This window comes from Entelurus aequoreus, linkage group LG19 (assembly GCF_033978785.1).
Source record: "Entelurus aequoreus isolate RoL-2023_Sb linkage group LG19, RoL_Eaeq_v1.1, whole genome shotgun sequence".
Lineage (NCBI taxonomy): Eukaryota > Metazoa > Chordata > Actinopteri > Syngnathiformes > Syngnathidae > Entelurus > Entelurus aequoreus.
The window spans coordinates 20,914,422-20,939,871 of record NC_084749.1 but is presented as its reverse complement, the minus strand read 5'-3'; the positions used below and the strand labels follow the sequence as shown (position 1 = coordinate 20,939,871).

At 38.4% G+C, this 25,450-nt stretch overlaps 1 long non-coding RNA gene across 1 annotated transcript in view; it reads left to right on the top strand.

Moving 5' to 3' along the window:
* LOC133634867 (uncharacterized) overlaps positions 1-25,450 on the top strand; it is a 28,738-nt gene that overhangs the window by 1,351 nt on the left and 1,937 nt on the right. The window contains exon 2 of the long non-coding RNA XR_009821983.1: positions 9,503-9,633. This is a non-coding gene — a long non-coding RNA (uncharacterized LOC133634867). The remainder of the gene's footprint in view (positions 1-9,502; positions 9,634-25,450) is intronic.

The window sequence follows — 25,450 nt, the reverse complement described above, 5'->3', positions numbered from 1 at the left end:
GATTACTTTGATTTGGATGACAAAGACGCAGACGTGCTACTGTGAGTATGCAGCTTTGGCTTCTAAACATTTGATCGCTTGACCGTATGTGCGCAACTTTTTTTTGCGTATGTACGTAACTTTTTAAAAATATATGAGCTTTATGAACCTTGGGTTAGGTGAACGGTCTTTTGGGCTGAGTGATTGTGTGTGTTGATCAGGTGTTTGAATTGTATTGGCGTGTTCTATATGGAGCTAGGAGCTAGCATAGGAGCTAGGAGCTAGCATAACAAACACGCAGGTGTTTTTATGCAGGATTAATTTGTGGCATATTAAATATAAGCCTGGTTGTGTTGTGGCTAATAGAGTAAATATATGTCTTGTGTTTATTTACTGTTTTAGTCATTCCCAGCTGAATACCAGGTACCGTGAGTATGCAGCCTTGGCTGCTAAACATTTGATAGCTTGACCGTACGTGCGCGTCACGTACGTAACTTTTTAAAAATATATGAGCTTTATGAACTTTGGGTTTGGTGAACGGTCTTTTGGGCTGAGTGATTGTGTGTGTTGATCAGGTGTTTGAATTGTATTGGCGTGTTCTATGGAGCTAGGAGCTAGCAGAGGAGCTAGGAGCTAGCATAACAAACACGCAGGTGTTATTATGCAGGATTAATTTGTGGCATATTAAATATAAGCCTGGTTGTGTTGTGGCTAATAGAGTATATATATGTCTTGTGTTTATTTACTGTTGTAGTCATTCCCAGCTGAATATCAGGTCACCCCCGGCTCTCACAGCATCTTCCCTATCTGAATAGCTTCAACTCCCCACTAGTCCTTCACTTGCACTTTACTCATCCACAAATCTTTCATCCTCGCTCAAATTAATGGGGAAATTGTCGCTTTCTCGGTCCGAATCTCTCTCACTTCATGCGGCCATCATTGTAAACAATAGGGAACTTTGCGTATATGTTCAACTGACTACGTCACGCTACTTCCGGTAGGGGCAAGCCTTTTTTTTTATTAGATACCAAAAGTTGCAATCTTTATCGTCGTTGTTCTATACTAAATCCTTTCAGCAAAAATATTGCAATATCGCGAAATGATCAAGTATGACACATAGAATAGATCTGCTATCCCCGTTTAAATAAAAAAAAATCATTTCAGTAGGCCTTTAAAGGTGAAATGTAATTTAGAAAAAGTTGCAATGTTGACTAATAAAACAAAGCTGTCATTGCTCAAAACATAATATTGAATCAAAATCAATGTTATTATGAATTATTGACCATCCAAGGTTCTGATTACTTCACATCTAATATTCTACTTTGAAAACTATTTTTGGTGGAAGATTTTGCATATTTTGTGTGTTTGCCATTAAAAACATAGTTTTGTATGACAAAAAAGGGCGGAAAACAAACAAACAAACAAAAAAACAACATGAAAAAAACTAAAACATTTTGAAATGAGGGCTAGATCTGAAGTTGATGTAGACTCCAGAGATTTAAGCGTTAAATATAAAATGTATGTATGCCCTGGCACACCATTATCATCATTTCATAACCTAAGCAAAACACTTTTTACACTTTTATAATGAAATAAATACACCTACAACTTATTAAATAAAACATAGAAACAACTACCAGTAGCGGTAAAGTTTAGATCCATGAAGGAAAGAAGAAAGTGAATGAATGTTTATAACTGAATACATTTACATATGCATACACAATTGTTTTCTTTTTTCTTTTCTTTTTTTAATGAATTAACGTTTATGACAACCTTTTTCCAAAACACAATATAGAATATGAGATATAACAGGATAATGCATACAATTATAATTTTTTTTCAAAACGCTTACACAAAAGTGGAACCCCAAAAATTTACTGTTAGAGTTAGAGTTTGAGTTTATTTCGAACATGCAAGCATACAACATGATACATCACAATTTCCAGTTTCTCTTTTCAACATGTTCGAAAAGGAGTAGGAAGAAGCAGAGCTTATTTAATCCTACCCCTTTTCTTTACATAACAGTTGCTGAAACTTTTTTATTCACTTCCTGTTCTCAATTTATTCACAATAAACTCCATAGGTAATCACAATAAAAATAAATAAATAAATAATAGTAAGAATTTAATAATAATAATTGGTGAAGAAAGTCATATTTCATATGGTGAGATAAGTAAGATTACTTTAAGAATGAATGAATGAATGGATGAAATAAATTGAAAATGTTTGTCATGGTTCTTCTTCTTTGTACTTTGTAAACACTTTGAGTTTGAAGAGTTTCTTGAAGTGGATCATATTAGTACATTGTTTGATTGCTTTGCTTAATCCATTCCATAATTTAATTCCACATACTGATATACTGAAGGTCTTAAGTGTTGTACGTGCAAACAAATGTTTTAAATTACGTTTTTCTCTAAGATTATATTTCTCCTCTTTTTTTTTTTAGAAGAATTGTTGTATATTCTTGGGTAGCAGGTTATAGTTTGCTTTGTGCATAATTTTAGCTATTTGCAAATTCACTATGTTGTGGAATTTCAGTATTTTTGATTCAATAAATAAAGGATTTGTATGTTCTCTATATCCAACATTATGTATTATTCTAACTGATCTTTTTTGTAACATCGTTAATGAATGAAGTGTACTTTTGTAATTATTTCCCCATATTTCTACACAGTAGCTCAGATATGGTAACACTAGTGAGCAGTAGAGAATATGAAGTGATTTTTGGTCTAGAACATGTTTTGCTTTATTCATTATTGACGTGTTTCTTGCTACTTTATGTTGTATATTTTTTACGTGAGATTTCCAGTTCAATTTATCATCAATCATTATACCTAGAAATTTGGTTTCATTTACTCTTTCAATTTCTATTCCGTCTATTTGTATTTGTGTTTGACTTTCTCTTCTACTATTACCAAATAGCATTATTTTAGTTTTACTAAGATTCAACGATAGTCTGTTTTTGTCAAACCATCTTTTTAATTTGTTAATTTCTTCTGTTATTATTTGTATTATCTCCTGTGTGTTCTCTCCTGAACAAAACGCTGTTATATCATCCGCAAATAATACTAACTTTAAATCTTTTGTAACTTTACAAATGTCATTTATATAGAGATTGAATAATTTAGGTCCTAATATTGATCCCTGAGGTACACCACAGGATATATTTAGCGTTGTAGACATGTGTTCGCCTAGCTTCACGTATTGTTTCCTGTTCGTTAGATAACTTCTTATCCAGTTTAAGACTAACCCTCTGATGCCATATCGTTCTAGTTTTTTGATTAAAATATTGTGATTAATTGTGTCAAATGCTTTAGTTAGATCCATAAAAACTGCTGCTGCACATTTTTTACTGTCTATTGCATTGGTAATTTCTTCTGTAATTTCAATTAATCAATCAATCAATCAATCAATCAGCTTTATTTGTCCATTCTTACATGTACAAGACACATAAGAACTGAAATTACATTTTCGGCACAATCCCGCTAAGAGCAGACATACGTTACAGGGAGACAAGACGGGACCGCCAACGGATCAGCCACTTAGAGCGCTCCTTAAAAAGGTGGGAAAAAGGTGACAATGGGGAAGGCGGGAAGAGTAAAAAAAAATATCAGTCTGAGGCTGGACCCTCAGGAATGGTCCAGACTGAGTCCGAGGAAAAAAACCTCACATAGCATGGCACACATAAACATGGTACATGTAATCACAACAACTCGCAACAGAGTCATCCAACAGGGCTTTGGAGGCCGGCAGCTGCTGTTGAGCGCTACTCAGCCCCCACAACCCCGGAGGAATTAAGCAGTGGTGAAGGCGTTGATTTGGGGAGGGGTGTGTGCGTGCATGTATGCCCAATTAACTTGGGTGAGATGTTGGAATTGTCTTTATGGGCCGAGGCCGGCCCCAAGAGTTCAAGAGTTCAAGAGTCCGACCCAGGTGCTTTTGAAAAAAAGGGAAAGGTCAAAAGCGTCTATCTTTGAGGAGTCCTCAGGGGAGTGTTTTCAAACAGCCTGTTCCTCAAGGCCATTCGAGGGAGTCAAATCGTAGATTAAGATGTTGTTTTTTCTTCGAGCAGTCAAAACAATGACATTCCTGCTCTGTATGCTGGCTCTGACAATTCCAATTTATTCTTTCTCTACTTCATCAAGATGGAATCTACCTTGCGATTCGCAATCGCTCCAGTCTGTGATCCCACAGCACGACCCAATCCTTCCATTGCGTTGAACAGCCTGTTGGCCCCTTGAGTGGCTGCCATCGTCTTCCGAATTTGACGATACACCAGAGCAATGCCCAGCCCAATCAGCAAATGCCCTGCGATCACAGCTCCAAATAGGTAGATGTCTTCCACGTCCTCGATGGAAAGGACTGAGAGGCACATGATTCTCCAAGTATTCCAGGAATCTCTCACGTACCCCGCAGCAATGGTTCCATCAGGGCAGCCAGGCTCCCCCGAACCTCTTTTCCTTGTCGAAAAGACTGTGTCAATTGCGTCGAGAGTCCAGTTGATCAAATTCATTTTGATGTTTAGATTTGAGGACAGCTCAAGAAAAGAGGCTTCAAAAAGTTAAGACAAGACAAGGACACAAGAAAGCAAGCGGGAAGGAGGAGGAGCAGGGAAAAATGCGACCACCCTCACCAAGAGGCAAGACAGAAAAAAAAAAAAAAAAAAAAAAAAAAAAAAAAAATTAAAGCCATTGAAGTTGAGACATTAGCTCTGTATCCATATTGGTTCTCTTCGAGTATTCTATTTTTATTTATGAAACTCTCTAATCTGTTATTAAACAGTTTTTCAATGATTTTAGAAAATTGTGGAAGTAAAGAAACAGGTCTATAATTTGTAAATTTATGTTTATCTCCAGTCTTATAAATTGGTGCAAATTGTGGCACCCCATTTTGAAAATTCCTAGCGCCAACACTGCTGTCAACAGAGGAGAAAAAATGCTTTATTTAAATAAATATATTATTTATAAAGCAAGTTCGCGTATCATTGGCAAATTTTCACCTAATCCCAGCCTTGGCGTGCTGCCCGCCTTGGCACGCATATATGTGTCCTATTTTTGGGATTTCACAATATGGTCAGCCTAATGTACAAACCCCGTTTCCATATGAGTTGGGAAATTGTGTTAGATGTAAATATAAACGGAATACAATGATTTGCAAATCATTTTCAACACAAATTCAGTTGAATATGCTACAAAGACAACATATTTGATGATTCAAAATGATAAACTTTTTTGTTTTGCAAATAATCATTAACTTTAGAATTTGATGCCAGCATTACGTGACAAAGAAGTTGGGAAAAGTGGCAATAAATACTGATAAAGTTGAGGAATGCTCATCAAACACTTATTTGGAACATCCCACAGGTGAACAGGCAAATTGGGAACAGGTGGGTGCCATGATTGGGTATAAAAGTAGATTCCATGAAATGCTCAGTCATTCACAAACAAGGATGGGGCAAGGATCACCACTTTGCCAACAAATGCGTGAGCAAATTGTTGAACAGTTTAAGAAAAACCTTTCTCAGCCAGCTATTGCAAGGAATTTAGGGATTTCACCATCTACGGTCCGTAATATCATCAAAGGGTTCAGAGAATTTGGAGAAATCACTGCACGTAAGCAGCTAAGCCCGTGGCCTTCGATCCCTCAGGCTGTACTGCATCAACAAGCGACATCAGTGTGTAAAGGATATCACCACATGGGCTCAGGAACACTTCAGAAACCCACTGTCAGTATCTACAGTTGGTCGCTACATCTGTAAGTGTAAGTTAAAACTCTCCTATGCAAGGCGAAAACCGTTTATCAACAACACCCAGAAACGCCGTCGCTTCGCTGGACCTGAGCTCATCTAAGATGGACTGATACAAAGTGGAAAAGTGTTCTGTGGTCTGACGAGTCCACATTTCAAATTGTTTTTGGAAACTGTGGACGTCGTGTCCTCCGGACCAAAGTGGAAAAGAACCATCCGGATTGTTATAGGCGCAAAGTTGAAAAGCCAGCATGTGTGATGGTATGGGGGTGTATTAGTGCCCAAGACATGGGTAACTTACACATCTGTGAAGGCGCCATTAAGGCTGAAAGGTACATAAAGGTTTTGGAGCAACATATGTTGCCATCCAAGCAACGTTACCATGGACGCCCGTGCTTATTTCAGCAAGACAATGCCAAGCCACGTGTTACATCAACGTGGCTTCATAGTAAAAGACTGCGGGTACTAGACTGGCCTGCCTGTAGTCCAGACCTGTCTCCCATTGAAGATGTGTGGTGCATTATGAAGCCTAAAATACCACAAAGGAGACCCCCGGACTGTTGAACAACTTAAGCTGTACATCAAGCAAGAATGGGCAAGAATTCCACCTGAGAAGCTTAAAAAATGTGTCTTCTCAGTTCCCAAACATTTACTGAGTGTTGTTAAAAGGAAAGGCCATGTAACACAGTGGTGAACATGCCCTTTCCCAACTACTTTGGCACGTGTTGCAGCCATGCAATTCTAAATTAAATATTATTTGCAAAAAATAAATAAAGTTTATGAGTTTGAACATCAAATATGTTGTCTTTGTAGTGCATTCAATTGAATATAGGTTGAACAGGATTTGCAAATCATTGTATTTCGTTTATATTTACATCCAACACAATTTCCCAACTCATATGGAAACGGGGTTTATATATATATATATTTTATTCAACACTTAGCTGATTAATGTAACTGTTCTGTCCAGTTGTCATATCCCGAACATGCTAGTCTGCTCGTAAAACCAACAATGTCACGACCCGACGACGACAACGGTGAGTTGGACCGGTACTTTTCAGAGGCGGTATCGTACCGAAAATGATTCATTAGTATCGCAGTACTATACTAATACTGGTATACTGTACAACCCTATGGTGGACAAATTGAGACTTAAAAAGGAGTGGCATAAAACACGTCTTAGAAATTCTGAGAAAGTTGTACATGTAAACAAACGAAGGTGAGTTCAAGGACCGGCAAAATTAGTAGGACAAAACGGCGCTCGCCAAATCAGTGAAGCATGTTTAATACAAACAGTGGGATTTCTAACAATTAGGGAGGTTAATTTTTTTTTTTTTTTTGTCATAAAGAAATACAATCATGTGTGCTTATGTACTGTATCCCTGCAGACTGTATTGATTTATATTGATATATAATGTATGTATTGTGTTTTTTATGTTGATTTAATATAAAAAAAAATATATTATTTTATTTTTATTTTTTTAAATTTCTTGTACCGGTCCGTGGACCGATTGGTACCGGGCCGCGGCCGCACAAGAATTAAAAATATACATTTGTGTTTGGGGATCACTGACAAATAGTACGCGGGTTGTCTAACGTCAGCACCGGAAGTTGTAAAATCTGCAGTTCACCTGGCGGGTTTTTTTTGGGGGATGAATAGGGAAGTCCTCCTTTAGCTGCCGTCTTGTTTTACCTGTGAATGTTGACTTTTGTGTGCACATTGAATCAACAAAAAAATCCTGACTTTGTAGCAATGTTCACGGACTCTTGTATTTGGCTCTCTATCAGATGCAATGGCTTTCTGTATTGGGACCATGATTTCGGTCCTAACTTGTTCACCGGTCCTCATATGGAAGGCACTTTTCCTGGTTGGTGTCTCCACACACACACACACACACACACACACACAGAGGCTTCTACAGACGAGTGCACTTGGGGTGCATGTCAGCACAGGTGCAAACAAATGGTCACTACCTTGTGGCCTCATGATAAGGGACAGGTAAAGTTGCAAACACATGAATTTTTTCTTTTTTTCTTTTTGCAATTAAAGTGGGCCTTGTGGCTATCTTTCCGCTGAGTGGCCAAGCCAAATATCAGGGCACGATGCGGTGCTGCTTTGCTCCCCTAGTGGAACTAATTAGATGTTCCCAAAGGACAACCCTGTCATCACATTGTTCTGCCCACAATGCAGCCTCCATGGCTCTTAGAGGGGAGCAGCGGGCAAAACATTTCTGGAAACAAGTTTATGAAAACGCCATTTTATGAACGGCAACACGTTTTAGCACAACCTTGCGAGAGCAGCCATTATCACCTGATGCTTTGAAAGCATGATTGTCCATCCATCTACTTATCCATTTTCTATCACTTATCTTATTCAAGGATGCCAATTTTGTGCAAACGGCAGACTACACCCTCGACTGGTTGCAATAGGGATGTATGCATTGCGGTTTTACGCCGATAATCCATGAGCGGTATCGGCCGATTCCAATACAGATCACACGTGTTCACTGTAAACTTTTCAGTGTATTTATGGTGAGTGCTATTGACACTTTTTAAAAGGGAACTTCACTTTTTTATGGCATTTTGCCAGTCGTTTACAATCATTATGAAAGCCACGACGTTGGATGCTCAGTTCCGTTCAGTTTCAGTTTATTTCTAACGTGCATACGATACAATGCAATGCATCACACATTTGCGGTTGTTTCATTACAGCATGTCCGAAAAGGACTAACAAGAAGCAGAGTTTATTTAATCCTACCCCTTTTCATGCCATAGCAATTTTATCCCATTTCCTTGCTCTCTCTAACAGAACAGTGAACAAATAAATAATGAATGAATAATATACCATAGTATGCAAACAAATATTAAATACATAAATAATATTTGTCTAAATAAAAATAAAATAAAAAAAGGGTTTAAGGTGTTCATCATAATTCTTGTTCTGTGTACTTTGTGAACACTTGTAGTTTGAACAGTCTCTTAAAGTGAATCATATTAGTGCTTTTTTATTTCTGTGGTTAATCCTTTCCATAATTGAATTCCACATACTAATAAACTAAAGGTTTTAAGTGTTGTACGAGCATACAAATGTTTTAAATTAGATTTTCTTCTAAGGTTATATTTCTCCTTTTCTTGAGAATAATTGTTGTACATTCTTGGGTAGCAGGATATAGTTTGCTTTTGTGCATAATTTTAGCTGTTTGCATTTATACCAAATCGTTGAATTTCAATAAATGTGATTTAGTAAATAAAGGGTTTGTATGTTCTCTATATCCAACATTATGTAATATTGTAATTGATCGTTTTGTAACATTGTTAGTGAATGAAGCGCACATTTGTAGTTTCCGTACATTTCTAAACAGTAACTTAGATGCTGTTTTTTTTTTTTTTTTTTGCATTCTAGATATTAAATAAATGCGATCAAAAGTCTGCTTACAATGCAGTCTGTGGGAGCCGTGCAAATTCCGCCTACAAAGCCCTCAAAAATCATCCAAACACCTCCATTGAGGTTTTATATACATGATGTGAATATATATGTAATGTAGTAACAGACAGATTTATAATAATGTTTAATATTTATGTATTTTGCTCATTTTAAGTGGCACATTGAGTTTAAAAAACGCATCACAATGTTTGCTTTTTTTTTTTCTTCATCGCTGATTATTACTCACTGCAGACGTCATGAGAGCCAACAAACATAGTAAAACATCACTTACTGTACTAGGTCTGCTGTCATTATGATGCCGACTGATAGGATGTTTATATATTCCCATTTAGATGAAGACCGTCTCATAATCGTCACAAAGAAATGGGCGTCTTTTCGTGTTGTCTTTGCCAGTTTCGGGTCCTAAATGGCTGTCAAAGTGTACCAACTTGTCGGAATACCCACTCAGACGTCTTCTGTCCAGGTGAGATGCCTGGTTTATGATCTAGAATACATGTACAGGGAGCAATGAGGGAAGAAAGCAGCAGAGCACCTGATGATGTAAACATAGGGACACACGTTAGTGATCACGGCGCTGCTATAAATAGTTTGTCTGAGCTAGCGCTTATAATAACAATATCACTAATACTTGGTTAATGTTCAAATCACAAAATGTAAAAGGAATATTTTTGGCAGTTTTTGAATGGTTATTTATTGGGTTTTATGGGCGAAATAGAGTAAGTCCCATTGGCTCTGCTGTCAGCTGACTTTTATTTACTTTTATTTACAAGTTAGAATATATATTGAAGCGTCCCGGAAGAGTTAGTGTTGCAAGGGGTTCTGGGTACTTGTTCTGTTGTGTTTATGTTGTGTTACGGTTTCGGATGTTCTCCCGAAATGTGTTTGTCATTCTTGTTTGGTGTGGGTTCACAGTGTGGCGCATATTTGTAACAGTGTTAAAGTTGTTTATACAGCTACCCTCAGTGTGACCTGTATGGCTGTTGACCAAGTATGCGTGGCATTTACTTGTGTGTGTGAAAAGCCGCAGGTATTATGTGATTGGGCCGGCACGCAAAGGCAGTGCCTTTAAGGTTTATTGGCGCTCTGTACTTCTCCCTACGTCCGTGTACCACTCCGTACAGCTGCGTTTTAAAAAGTCATAAATTTTACTTTTTGAAACCGATACCGATAATTTCTGATATTTCATTTTAAAGCATGTATCTGCCGAAAATATCGGCAGTCCGATATTATCGGACATCTCTAGTTGCCAGCAATGTAAACAGTGGATTTGAATGAGGAACTAATCTGTTTAAATTTGAATAAAGGTTTATGAATGTTGCAAATTTACTTAATATAGAAGACATTTGACATACTGAATTTGTATTTTGCGTACCGTAATAGCCCAAAGCTTTGTATTATTGTTTAATGTCAGTGGTTTTGAAAATTAAAAATATCAACCTTGCCCCCGCATGCTTTCAATTTACAGTGTGTGGATTTTTTTGGAAAAAGTTTGGAAACCCCTGCTTTAGTCTCTTATTAATCAACTTGTTACTTTATTGTTAATTGCAGCTTACTTTCCATTGTAACATTCTTAAATCTACACTGTTTAAACTTTACTAAGCGCTTATTTCTTGGTGTTTTATCACATTAGCTTAGCAGCTAGCTTAGCTTTTAGCGTTCCTGCTCCTGACTTGTTTTCGCTGTGTAAAATGTTCAGCCTGATACTTGATAATGACACTTAAAAATACTAAGAAATGCAGTTTATTTGCCGCAATAGATAGATAGATAATACATTATTGATTCCTTCAGGAGAGTTCCCTCAGGAACATTTTAATTCCAGCAGCAGTGTACAGAATTGAGATAAAATTGAAAAAGTAAAAAGTAAATGTCGGTATGAATGGAAATACAATTGAAAATCTAACAATAAGAATAAAAATTAAAAGCAACAATAAGAATAAAAATATAACAGTAAAAATAAGAATATAAGAAGAGAAAATAGGCAGTAGTGACCATGTTATACAATGGAGGCGATCCTTATGGATTTAAGGGAACGGCTCCACACTGTGTATGTAGACCAGGCCTGGGCAATTATTTTGACTCGGGGGCCACATTTAGAGAAAAAAATGTGTCTGGGGGCCGGTATATCTATTTTTAGGAACACTAATACAAAACCTCACAATAACGTCTGATTGAATGCTAAAAACGTTATGACAGACCGCCTTAAAAAACGTAATGGAATTTTAAATTTTTCTACGAAGGATAAAACACTGAATATTGACAAAATATGAACGTCACACCCCCTTTCGATCGACACATTTTACAATCAAGTGAAACGCAACAAACAGTGAAATATGAACGCGAAGGGTACAAAATAAACCCACCTACAATCTGATATATCTGATATATCACTAAGCTTTAGAACTTTGTTGTGAAAATCTCCTTCCGCGTCTGTGGAAACGCTCCCCACCCACACTGCTTGGTGCCTCGTCTGAGCTGCTATGACGTAGATTACCATAGTAACTAATTAGATGACCATAGTAACTAATTAGATGACCATAGAAACTAATTATTCTACAATAGTAAATAATTAGATTACCATAGTAACTGGTATATCATCCATAAGGGCAGATTCCAACCATTGAAATACTTAGAATAGTTGAAGACTTACGGTCGTTAGAAAACATGACTGCACATCATAATGGCAGCTACACTTTACATCTTAAAGATCTAAAAAAATTATTTGGGAATGTCCGGTGGGCCAGATTGAAAAGCTTAACGGGCCACATGTGGCCCCCGGCCCTTAATTTGCCCAGGTCTGATGTAGACGATAGGGATGATGATTTTACAACAACTCATGATTCTATTCCGACTCTTGGGTTGAATATTTAGTTCAGAATGAATCAATATTATTTGGTATAAAAATATTTGGTATGAAATAAAAATGGCCTAAAATGTATTTTTTAGAATTATAAACTGATTTAGATTCGGAATAAATACGAATCACAATTCGGATGTAAATCCATTTTTTCAGCACCTCTAATGGAGACAGTTGCTAGCCGCTTTTCAGCCGCCTGGGGACTAAAAATAAATAGTGTCAACCAGAGGGGCTTGTGATTGGTATGAAAATACATAAATTAGTGTACTTTTTCTCGAAAATCGTCCGATACTGATCAGTGGACGATCGATCGGCACATCCTTAGTTTTCAGTAATGACAGGAGTAAAATGTGTTGTTTTTGGTATGTGTTTATGTGTAGCTCAGCACTGATAAATGATTCAGAGGAACTATGAGCCTTTCAAAATAATAAGTTCAGTATTCTCAATGCTTTCCTTGCATAAAGTGACAGCCGTGAACTCTGGGGGAACTTTATTTACATCCAGCTTCATCTTACTGCCACACAGTACAGTTGTCAAGCGCTCCAACACCAACCGCACATTTCCGGCCTTCACAGTAATCCTGTGTGACTGCACTGAACTCAATAGTGGTCTCAGAAAAGTAGCTTACAATGGCATTGTGTCTAAGTGTGAGTACAGTGGTACCTTGAGATACAACTTTAATTATTTCTGTGACACAAACTCATATTGAAATAATCGAAATCAATTTAAACCATGATTGGCCCCCAAAACACTACAATTATAACATGCCTTTTAAAAAGAAAAACATTTTAGATGAGGAATATTTTATGAAAAACAATACAATAGAATAGTTGTTTTATAAAGTAATGCAATAAAGATGGACAACCTTTACATTTACATTACATGTATATTTATGTGTATGTATATACCTGTGTGTGTTATTATTGTGTATATTATTATCATTATTAGTGTTGTAACCAAATACCAATATTTTGGTACCGGTACTAAAATTATTTTGATACTTTTTGGTAATTTTCTAAATAAAGGGGACCACAAAACAATTGCATTATTGTCTTTATTTTAACAAAAAATATTAGGGTAAATTAAACATATATTTCTTATTGCAGTTAAGTCCTTAAATACAATAGTGAACATACTAGACAACTTTTATTTTATTCGTAAGTAAACAAACAAAGGCGCCTAATTGGTCTGCTGACGTATGCAGTAACATATTGTATCATTTATCATTCTATTATTTTGTCAAAATTATTAAGGACAAGTGGGAGAAAACTTAATATCTGCTTACTTTCTCTTTTAACATGTTCTTTCTACACTTCTGTTCAAATGTAATAATCACTTCTTCTTCTGTTTGATACTTTACATTAGTTTTTGATGATACCACAAATTTGGGTATCAATCCGATACCAAGTCGTTACAGGATCATACAATAGTGAACATACTAGACAACTTTTATTTTATTCGTAAGTAAACAAACAAAGGCGCCTAATTGGTCTGCTGACGTATGCAGTAACATATTGTATCATTTATCATTCTATTGTTTTGTCAAAATTATTAAGGACAAGTGGTAGAAAACTGTTAATATCTGCTTACTTTCTCTTTTAACATGTTCTGTCTACACTTCTGTTCAAATGTAATAATCACTTCTTCTTCTGTTTGATACTTTACATTAGTTTTTGATGATACCACAAATTTGGGTATCAATCCGATACCAAGTCGTTACAGGATCATACATTGGTCATATTCAAAGTCCTCATGTGTCCAGGGACATATTTCCTGAGTTTATAAACATAATATGAATTAAAAAAAACAAAAGATGTTGTGATGCCAAAAAATATCGACGTAACCATAGTAGTATCGACTCGATACATGCCTGTACTTGGTATCATTATAGTGTGTGTTAGGTGTAGATCCACCAATGGCGTTTGTTTACATTTTGACACTGGTGAGCTACGGTGTGTAGTGAAGCATGTTTAGCTATTCCTCGTCCTGCAGGGATGATACTTGTAAGAAACTTTATTTGTCGCCATGGAGGCGAGGATTAGTGATTTAGAAGTAGCTAAAACACTGCCGACGGCGGATGGACGTTAGCCGCCAGCTAGCTAGCCATGTCTTAAAGCACCTCTTCCTGAGGGCACGTTTCAGTGTTATAACTTCACATTTATCTTAAATTTTTAAGCCAAAATGCGTCCATTCTCCCTTTTCTGTCTACACACTGTGTCTGCTTGTAAGTACTCCGTGATTGTGTGCTGCCGAACATGCTCCTCTGCTCGTAAACCAGCAATGACTTTGACACAGGTGCGTGGGTGCGGTACAAGTACGTTTCAGAGGCCGTTTAGAACTGAAAATGATTCATTAGTTTGGACAAAAATGTAAAAAAGTATAGTCTTTGAAGTTATTAGGTGTGTTTATAAGAGTTTTCTTAAAAGGAAGATCTCCACACTGAGCCGTGCTACTCCTCTGCAGACAAAGCAAGATAAGATAGATAATAAACTATTCATTAATTCCACACAAACTCATTAATTCATATTAATTTCAATGTTTACTGAGGTCTCACATGCAGTTCATTATTTGAAGTGTTTCCCATTAGCTTAGCATAATCGGATGTTCCCCTGCAATGCTCATGCTGCGACTCGAATGTTGGCTGAAACAAAGCGCCGTGAAGCGGGAGGACACACAATGGGCCTATTATTCCTTCAGACATTGTTATTTGCCGAGCAAGGAGTGGAGTCTGAGCTTCTGAAGTGATGGGTAGGCTCCGGTCTATTGTTAGTCGTTTCCTCATTATATGGCCACAAAAATGCTCGTGCTTTATGGCCTCATTAGAGGCAGAGGGTGCATTTTTGACGTTTTTGGCGTTGGATCTGATTCCTGTGCTACGCTGGCCATGAGTTCAGCTGATGCGGGAGTGATATGCGTCAAGAAAAGTGTGTTTTTGTCGGCGAATAGGGGAATGTCCACCAGTGAGTCAGCGGTCTGTATGGAGAGAACATGTGCATTCAGCTCAGCAGTCCTGTCAGAGTGGTCGTCTATACTGTCGCCGTCAGCACACCGATACAATTGTCCTTGATACACATTTTTCAAAGTTGTCGAGTGTGTCGTGCGCTACCTTCTAAGTGCTGTGAGTTCTGATAGGCTGTCTCTCTTCCTGCATTCTTGGTATGTCGATCTAAAGAACTGATAGGATGTTGATGCCAGGGTCAGATGCCTTTTATCCGCACTGCAACAACATAATTCCCCCACTGTAGGATGAGTAAAGTCTATCCTATCTTATCTTAAAACCCTCTGGACCTACACTATATTGCCAAAAGTATTTGGCCACCTGCCTTTACTCACATATGAACTTGAAGTGCCATCCCATGGAATTGTCCAAAATGTTTTGGTATCCTGGAGCATTCAAAGTTCCTTTTCTACTGGAACTAAGGGGCCAAGCCCAACTCCTGAAAAACCAACCCCACACCATAATACCTCCTCCACCAAATTTCACACTCGGCACAATGCAGTCCGAAATGTAGAGTTCTCCTGGCGACCTCCAAACCCAGACTGGTCCATCAGATTGCCAGATGGAAAAGTGTGATAAAACAGTCCAGAGAAGGCGTCTCCACTGCTCTAGAGTCCAGTGGCGACGTGCTTTACGCCACTGTATCCCACGCTTTGCATTGGACTTGGTGATGTATGGCTTAGAAATCCATTCCATGAAGCTCTCTGTGTACTGTACGTGGGCTAATCGGAAAGTCACATGAAGTTTGGAGCTCTGTAGCAACTGACTGTGCAGAAAGTCTTTGCACTATGCGCTTCAGCATCTGCTGACCCCTCTCTGTCAGTTTACGTGGCCTACCACTTGGTGGCTGACTTGCTGTTGTTCCCAAACTCTTCACTTTTCCTATAATAAAGTTGACTTTGGAATATTTAGGAGCAAAGACATTTCACGACTGGATTTGTTGCACAGGTGGCATCCTATGACAGTTCCACGCTGGAAATCACTGAGACCGGCCCATTCTTTCACAAATGTTTGTAGAAACAGTCTCCATGCCTAAGTGCTTGATTTTATACACAGGGCCAAGTGATTAGGACACCTGATTCTCATCATTTGGATGGGTGGAAAAATACTTTTGGCAATATAGTGTTTCTATGCTTCAGATTAAGGGACATTTTGGGGTATTTTCTGTCCAAATGTGACTGTCTCCCATTGCACAAAGAGTGACGAAGCTGGTCTCCATGGCTTAAAGGCTCCCAGGAGGCAGAGACCCAGCAGCTGGTCTCCATGGCCAAAAGGTTCCCAGGAGGCAGATCCAGAAGTTCACAGAAGAGCACCGCAGAAGTCACGAAAGTGCCACCCCTTGTCGCACAGTCCCAAAGGGTCCCGAACCATCCATCCATCCATCCATTTTCTACCACTTATTCCCTTCGGGGTCGCGGGGGCGCTGGAACCTATCTCAGCTACAATCGGGACAAGTCGCCACCTCATCGCAGGGCGGGGTCCCGAACCAAAAGGCAAAAAAATTAAACTTAAAAACCACATGAAAACAAGAGTAAAACATCAGGAACATAAAATGATGACACAAGAGCACAGAGCTCCTGCCAACAGCAGCCACTACAGTGGCGTCATCTTGGAAAATGTTTTATCACAGTGGTATGCTAAAATGTGCTCACAATTTTCAAAAAGTACTTATGGTCAGGAGCTATAGCATGGGCAGCTGTGGCGACGTGACACCAAGATACAGCGGATGACAGGCAAATGGTGAGTAAAAAAATATATTCTTTAATATAACAAAAGAAAACACACTCAAGAGAGAGTGGGAGAAAAAAACAAATATAAATGGAAAAACAACAAAAGAAGGCGAGTGCAAACATGATTGCATAAGACACGGAACATTTTGTAGATGATCAATACAGTAGGGAAGGGATTAATTTGGCCCCTAGGTGGATCTCGCATGAGAAGAAAAGGGGTTAATCATTTTGCAATGCAGTCTGCTGAAAATAATGGATAGCGCCACTCTACATATCAACTGACGCAATGGTCAAAGTTGAAATTGCCACAAAACACATTTTAAAGATATTCAACACTCTGCTGACATCTGACGGCTAAAGTGGATGGCGCACCTCCCAATTTGTCACGTTTCATGCGTCAGGTAAACCGTGACAAATGGGGTCATATGAATCCCCATCCGGCTGTGGGCAGAGCAGTACGGTGCATACCCAAAGACGTGCAAATGAAAATGAACCGGTGCTTAAATAGGAGACTGATTGGCAGCCGGTTGCAGGTTTGTCCCGGTTGGAGGTGTGGACGCCTATGCATGGAACGAGGATGTAAATTTATAAAGTAAGAGCACAGGACTGGAACTAAAAAAAAAACACACACAGAGGAAAGTTCTAAACAGTCACAAGGGTGTAGCAGGATGCCCCCCCCCCTCCCCAAACAAAACGGATTACAGGTGTGAACAGGAAAGAAGAAAAATAAAACATAATATATATAATAATACAAATAATACTAACACAGACATTTATAAACGTGTTAGCATATTAGCTAATGCTAACTGTTCTAGCTTGATTACATTACTATAGCGTGAAAACAGTCCAATAGACATCACACATGGGAATGTTTAGTTGGTAAGTTTTACAACTAAAACAATTCTAACAAACAATGCTTGGAGTAACGAATTAAGAATCCATATGAGTAGAACGCTATGGACGGCTAGTGGATGGAGCGGCACTTGCACTTCCTGTTGATTGGTCAGTGAGCGATAGTAGAAACAATAACACACATGTTCTGTGTCTTTGCTTGTTTTATTTCTAACTATTTGCATTACTGTCAGCGAAGAAGAATCCATAAATTCGCCACACTGCTTTATAAGCCGCCGGGTTCAAAGCGTAGGAATTCACGGTAAATACATAAATAACCAATAAAGTTCTGATGTATAAATAGTTGTTTACAAGTTGTGATTCACATAATGAGATAAGATTGTCTCGTTTTCCTAGCGCCTTCCTGCTCCATTACTGCTAAGAAAATAATCGCAAATTGTTAATGATGCCCCAAATTGTGAAACACCAGAAGTATAAATTATGTGAATATTATGCCACGCATTATAGTCACCCTTAATGTGCAAAATAACAATCTGACTAACACCTTTCCAACTTAACAATGTTAAAGACTCCAAATGGGACTGCAAGCAAAGCCAATCGAGTACCAGCGTCTTTAACAATGAAATATTGATATTTTCCCCCATGATTGCTCTTTTATTGAATGGTAGAAAATGTGTTTAAAAGGGTAATTATATTATTGAACTTGTAACTTTTTTTCCATCACTACCAGGTGCAGACATTCTCTGGAAGTTGTCTGTTACAGCTCGGTCTTATTCCATTGGCCATTGACACATTATTATGCATTACTGCACAAGAGCAGCGTGATTGAAATTAATCTTTTAGGCATCCACATAAATCACTTTTGACAAATTGTATCATGTTTCACAGAAGCATACAGCAATTTAACAATATACAATTTAGAAATACAATTTTTTCCAACATTACAAATTGGGAATGTAAGACCGTGATTTTCACACATTTTTGGGGGGTTGAAATTCAAACTTGGGTTTTCACTCGCCCCTGTCACCCTAACACATTACCTCCTCTGAAATGTTGGAATATTCCAACACTCACTCATGATTCCGCATCATTTCTTTTGCAGGTTAACGTAAGATCCCAAATAAGTTATCTTAATCATACTGAGAGACGTTGTAGTCATTATGAACTGGGGTGGCGTACATGAGCTTGCAGGCGCATGTTTCCACCACACCATTTTCATCTGACCACAGAACCTTCCTCCAGAAGGTCTTATCTTTGTCCATGTGATGTCAGATGAAACAAAAATTGAACTGTATTGCCACAATACCCAGCTAAATGTTTGGAGGAGAAAAGGTGAGGCCTTTAATCCCAGGAACACCATACTTACCGTCAAGCATGGTGGTGGTAGTACTATGCTCTGGGCCTGTTTTGCTGCCAATGGAACCGGTGCTTTAAATGGGACAATGAAAAATGAGGATTACCTCCAAATTCTTCAGGACAACCTAAAATCATCAGCCCGGAGGTTGGGTCTTGGGCACAGTTGGGTGTTCCAACAGGACAATGACCCCAAACACACGTCAAAAGTGGTAAAGGAATGGCTAAATCAGGCTAGAATTAAGGTTTTAGAATGGTCTTCCCAAAGTCCTGACTTAACCCATGTGTAATGTTCATATTGTTGTTACTCAGCCAGCGTTTGTGGGTCTGATAAACCCGTTGCATTTTGTGGCTTTTAATGTTTTTCAATCAAACACTTTTATGTTAAAATACTGAACAGATGTTTATTGGGATAAGGTAAACATCTGTTCAGTATTTTAGCATAAAAGTGTTTGATTGTGAGGCATTAAAAGCCATAAAATGCAACGGGTCCATCAGACCCACAAACGCTGGCTGAGTAACAACAATATGAACGTTGCACGAAAAATTTCTCTGCCAGTTTCTGCATCCCACAGGGATTCTTTTTTTGTGTTTCTGCACCTGCGGTTCCCACACAAGGTTGCAACATTGTTTGTCAACACTGTCTGCTCTCATTTTCTCGCACATTTGACCCTCTGATGTTCTGTGTACCTACACTCTGTCCTCCTCCTGTCTAGGCCTGCTGTGTGTGTGTGTGTGTGTGTGTGTGTGTGTGTGTGTGTGCGTGTGTGTGTGTGTGTGTGTGTGTGTGTGTGTGTGTGTGTGTGTGTGTGTGTGTGTGTGTGTGTGTGTGTGTGTGTGTGTGTGTGTGTGTGTGTGTGTGTGTGTGTGTGTGTGTGTGGTACACAGAACATCAATTTCCACACTTCTATTACCCGGACATCTTATATGTAATAGAAATGTGTAGGGGGGATGTATGGTGTGTGGTCATTAAATATGTATTCTGATATATGTTCTTCACAGAAAATGAGCCAAAGTCAGTGAGTCTCAGTTTGAAAAATTAATTAATTGTATCATTTTTCTTTTAATAAAAAATGTTAACGGGTCCCACAGACCGGAACACCACACAAGGGTTAAATGTGTGGACAATGCTGAAGAAACAAGTCCATGTCAGAAAACCAACACCTTTAGCTGAACTGCACCAATTTTGTCAAGAGGAGTGGTCAAAAATTCAACCAGAAGCTTGTGGATGGCTACCAAAAGCTCCTTATTGCAGTGAAACTTGCCAAGGGACATGTAACCAAATATTAACATTGCTGTATGTACTGTATACTTTTGACCCAGCAGATTTGGTCACATTTTCAGTAGACCCATAATAAATTCATAAAAGAACCAAACTTCATGAATGTTTTTTTGTGACCAACAAGTATGTGCTCCAATCACACGATCACCAAAAAAAAAGAGTTGTAGAAAGTATTGGAAACTCAAGACAGCCATGACATTTTTTTGTTTACAAGTGTATGTAAACTTTTGATCGCGACTGTATATTTTAATGCTCTGCTGAATGAAAGAATGAATGATAGTGACTAGCTAGATAGAGGATTAAAATAGTTGCAAATGATGTAAACAGCTGTACATTAATACTTCAAGGCTCTCCCAATGTCAAATAAATGTGTCGTTGTACCCAAATATGGAAAATGCAACTTTGCATGCAGTCAATGGGTCATCATTAGAGATAATGTTATTCTCAAAGCTCCAAAGTCTAATGCACCATTTTGAGCACATGAAAGTATTTTTTTATGTTTCTGACCATTTGGACTTGTGTGTGAGGATTTATATCCATGGCTTTAATCAATACTCTACTTTGAAAATAACGGTGTCCCCAGCTCCCTTTGGGCTTCACTGTTGCAGCTCATTGTTTTACTATCTCGCATACCACAATCTCATTGTATCATTGTTTAACCTTACTTTTTACCTTTTGGCCGAAAAATGTGTAATAGCTCTCAGTATTGAAATCAAGCAGCCCATTAACAGAATTGTTTCCCCTTTTAGGATTTGAATACAACTTGTATAGGACAACCGTATTTTTCGGACTATAAGTCGCAGTTTTTTTTATAGTTTGGTGCGACTTATACTCAGGAGAGACTTATGTGTGAAATTATTAACACATTACCGTAAAACATCAAATAATATTATTTAGCGCATTCACGTAAGAGACTAGACGTATAAGATTTCATGGGATTTAGGGATTAGGAGTGACCGATTGTTTGGTAAACGTATAGCATGTTTTATATGTTATAGTTATTTGAATGACTCTTGCCATAATATGTTAATATGTTACGTTAACATACCAGGCACATTCTCAGTTGGTTATTTATGCGTCATATAACGTACACTTATTCAGCCTGTTGGGTTTTATCAAATAAATTTCCCAAAAAAAGTGCGACTTATATGTTTTTTCCCTTCTTTATTATGCATTTTCGGCCGGTGCAACTTATACTCTGAAAAATACGGTACAGGAAGAAAGGGATTCATATGACCCCATTGGTCATATGGATCTCGCGTGAGAGGAAGGGGGTCGGTAATCATTTTGCAATGTAGTCTGCTGAAAATGATTGAAAATGCCACTCTACCTAGTAGAGATGCGTGGTTTGCGGACACAACCGCGGACTCCGCGGATAATCCGCGGGTCGGGCGGATGCATGACGAAAAAAATTGATTTTAAATAGATTCGGGCGGGTGGCGGTTGAACCAATTCAGAAAAAAAAATACATACCGTATTTTTCGGACTATTAGTCGCAGTTTTTTTCATAGTTTGGCCATGGGTGCGACATATACTCCGGAGCGACTTATGTGTGAAATTATTAACACATTATTGTAAAATATCAAATAATATTATTTATCTCATTCGCGTCAGCGACGAAGCAAATGGCAGCCATCGTCACACACACGCCAACCAATAAGAATTCGGCGGGGGCGGGTCATGGCAGAGATGCATTGTGGGTTTTGGAATGCTAACTGCTATATGCTATACGCTACTGCCGGAGCTATTAAAATGGACCACATCAACATTGGCGGTAACTTATAAAAACTGAGAAGGACTGAACTAAAATGGCACCGAAAAGGAAATCATATACTGCAGATTACAAGCTGGACGTAGTGAAATATGCAGCAGAAAGAAAGGACGCTGGGGGGGGAGGGAGGTTTTTGTAGAGGGGAAGAAATTTGGCGTGACAGCTGCAGCAGTGCCTGATGAATAATTGCCTGTTTCAAAGAGTGCTGCTCGTTTTTCGTATGTGGGTAACAACATTTAACTATGCATTTGTTGGCACACATTGAATGTTTCTGCTGCATTGGATCAGTCTCCTTTCTGCCTTGCATAGTCTATATTAGATATATAACAACGGGTAGGTGGCGGGCGGTTGTGGTTTTGATAAAATGTTAGTTCGGGTGGATGACGACTTTTGTGATACGGTTGCGGATTAAATAATTGCCTATCCGCGCATCTCTACAACCTAGTAATTGACACTGTGGTCAAAGTTGGAATTGCCACAAAACACAATTTAGGATATTCAACACTCTACTGCCATCTGGGGGCTAAAATGGATAGTGCACCCCCCCCCCCCCCCCCCCCCAAATTTGTCACGTTTCATGTGTCGGGTAAACCGCAACAAATGGGGCCATATGAATCCCTTTCCTACTGTAAATAATAGCGGTGTATCGATTCCTTTTAAGAACGATTTAACTCAATTCAGAATTTGTGGTCGCTGATACGATTCAGGACAGATCTTTTCTTAGTATTATAGTGAAGTGAATTAATTAAGTCATTATGTTCGACATATGGTGACTGTTCATATTCATCTTGGAGAAAGCAACCCACCAAGTTAAGTAAATAGTGGTATTTCAGTTTGAGCACATAAGATAAGGCCCCTTCGTTTGACATTCGCAGGTGGATTGGATCACTTCTCTTAGGAAAAGAGGCCCTAATTGGGACTTCAGAATGCAAAACTGACAACCATATCCTTGAGCAGGGACTACCTGTCTAGCTCAACACCAGCATTTGAGTTATGACTTAAAGCAGTTGTTTTCCAGACACTTACACACGAACATGTCCTTTTATGGTCAGGATGTGCTCTCCTGGCTTACACATACACACAGAGACAGGAATGAGGCTTCTCCATGGGAAGAGTCCTCCATTTTTCCCCTGACCTCCTAGGAACTGCAGTCCTGTGTAATGACGCTCGCTTGTAACAAAGCAACTTTTGGTTCAGTAAAGCGTCTCTGACTTCTCTTTTGATCCAGCTACACTGCTGTGACATCCTTCTGTCCGGATGAGGATGACAAGACCAGAAATACACTTCAATATGATCCAAAGCGATTCAGTGAGTTCAAATCGGTTCAGTAACTTTTTAGCAGCTGATGTGCTGCATGTCAAAACGTCCCACCCTCATCTTGGAGTGTGTATCAGATACCGGACCGATGGTGGTCTATTTAACCTGCGGCGTCTGAAGGCCCGATCAAAGACATCTGAGATGAACATCTCTGAACTCCGGTATGCTGATGACAGCTGTGCCCCAGCCTCCTCCCCTGCTGAACTACAAGAGACTACTGATTATTTGAGAGTGCAGGACTGGAGGTCAATGTTGGAAAGACAAAAATCCTGGCGCAATTCCACCCTGCACATCCTCTCCAGCCTTCTGTGGCACCCATCCATGGCAACTTGGTAGAGCAGGTTCCCAGATTTTTCTACCTCAGGTCTATGATTAACAACTCTAATGACCCTAGCGAAGATGTCAAAAACAGGATTTGCCCAGCCCATCAAGCCTTTGGAAAGCTCTAACTTTGTCTTCTCACAATATGGCCTGTCCACGCAGACCAAGATCCGTGTCTACAGGGCTGTTGTGATTCCAACCCTTCTACATGAGTCAGGGAGTTGGACTCTCTATCGCAGGGGTCACCAACCTTTTTGAAAGCAAGGGCTACTTCTTGGGTAGTGATTAATGCGAAGGGCTACCAGTTTGATACACACTTAAATAAATTGCCAGAAATAGCCAATTTGCTCAATTTACCTTTAACTCTATGTTATTATTAATAATTAATGATATTTACACTTAATTGAACGGTTTAAAAGAGGAGAAAACACGAAAAAAATGACAATTAAATTTTGAAACATTGTTTATCTTCAATTTCGACTCTTTAAAATTCAAAATTCAACCGAAAAAAAGAAGAGAAAAACTTAAAAGAATTTATGGAACATCATTAGTAATTTTTCCTGATTAAGATTAATTTTAGAATTTTGATGACATGTTTTAAATAGGTTAAAATCCAATCTACACTTTGTTAGAATATATAACAAATTGGACCAAGCTATATTTCTAACAAAGACAAATCATTATTTCTTCTAGATTTTCCAGAACAAAAATTTTAAAAGAAATTCAAAAGACTTTGAAATAAGATTTAAATTTGATTCCACAGATTTTCTAAATTTGCCAGAATAATTTTTTTGAATTTTAATCATAATAAGTTTGAAGAAATATTTCACAAATATTCTTTGTCGAAAAAACAGAAGCTAAAATGAAGAATTAATTTAAAATGTATTTATTATTCTTTACAATAAAAAATAAAAAAATTACTTGAACATTGATTTAAATTGTCAGGAAAGAAGAGGAAGGAATTTAAAAGGTAAAAAGGTATATGTGTTTAAAAATCCTAAAATCATTTTTAAGGTTGTATTTCGTCTCTAAAATTGTCTTTCTGAAAGTTATAAGGAGCAAAGTAAAAAAAATAAGGAATTTATTTAAACAAGTGAAGACCAAGTCTTGAAAATATTTTCTTGGATTTTCAAATTCTATTTGAGTTTTGTCTCTCTTAGAATTAAAAATGTCGGGCAAAGCGAGACCAGCTTGCTAGTAAATAAATACAATTTAACTGGTTAGTGCTGCTATTTGAGCTATTTTAAGAACAGGCCATGCAGCGGGCTACTCATCTGGTCCTTACGGGCTACCTGGTGCCCGCGGGCACCGCGTTGGTGACCCCTGCTCTATCGGATATATATCAGGATCCTGTAGAGGTTTCACCAGCAATTGCCTGGGAAGATCGCTTCACCAACAATCTCTCTAGGTCCTCCTCAGACAAGCCTTCCATCATTGTCTCCAGTCATCCCGGTTCTCCATACATCTGGCCAACTCGTTGGTGATTTGTGCTCCCACATCATTCTTGAGTACATCCACATAGGTTACAGTGGGACATCCTCGTGACCGGTGCCCATGTGTTTGCTCCCACAGTATCAGTTTGCTGGTTGGCAGTTCCTGGTGTCTTTGGCAGTGTCCTGCTTGTCTCAATCTCCTGGCTGCTAATTTGTAGCTCACCCTTCCAGCATACAAATTATCGTTGGTAACATGTCCGACTTTGAATATGACCAATGTATGATCCTGTAACTATTGGTATCGGATTGATACCCAAATTAGTGGTATCATCCAAAACTAATGTAAAGCATCCAAACAACAGAAGAATA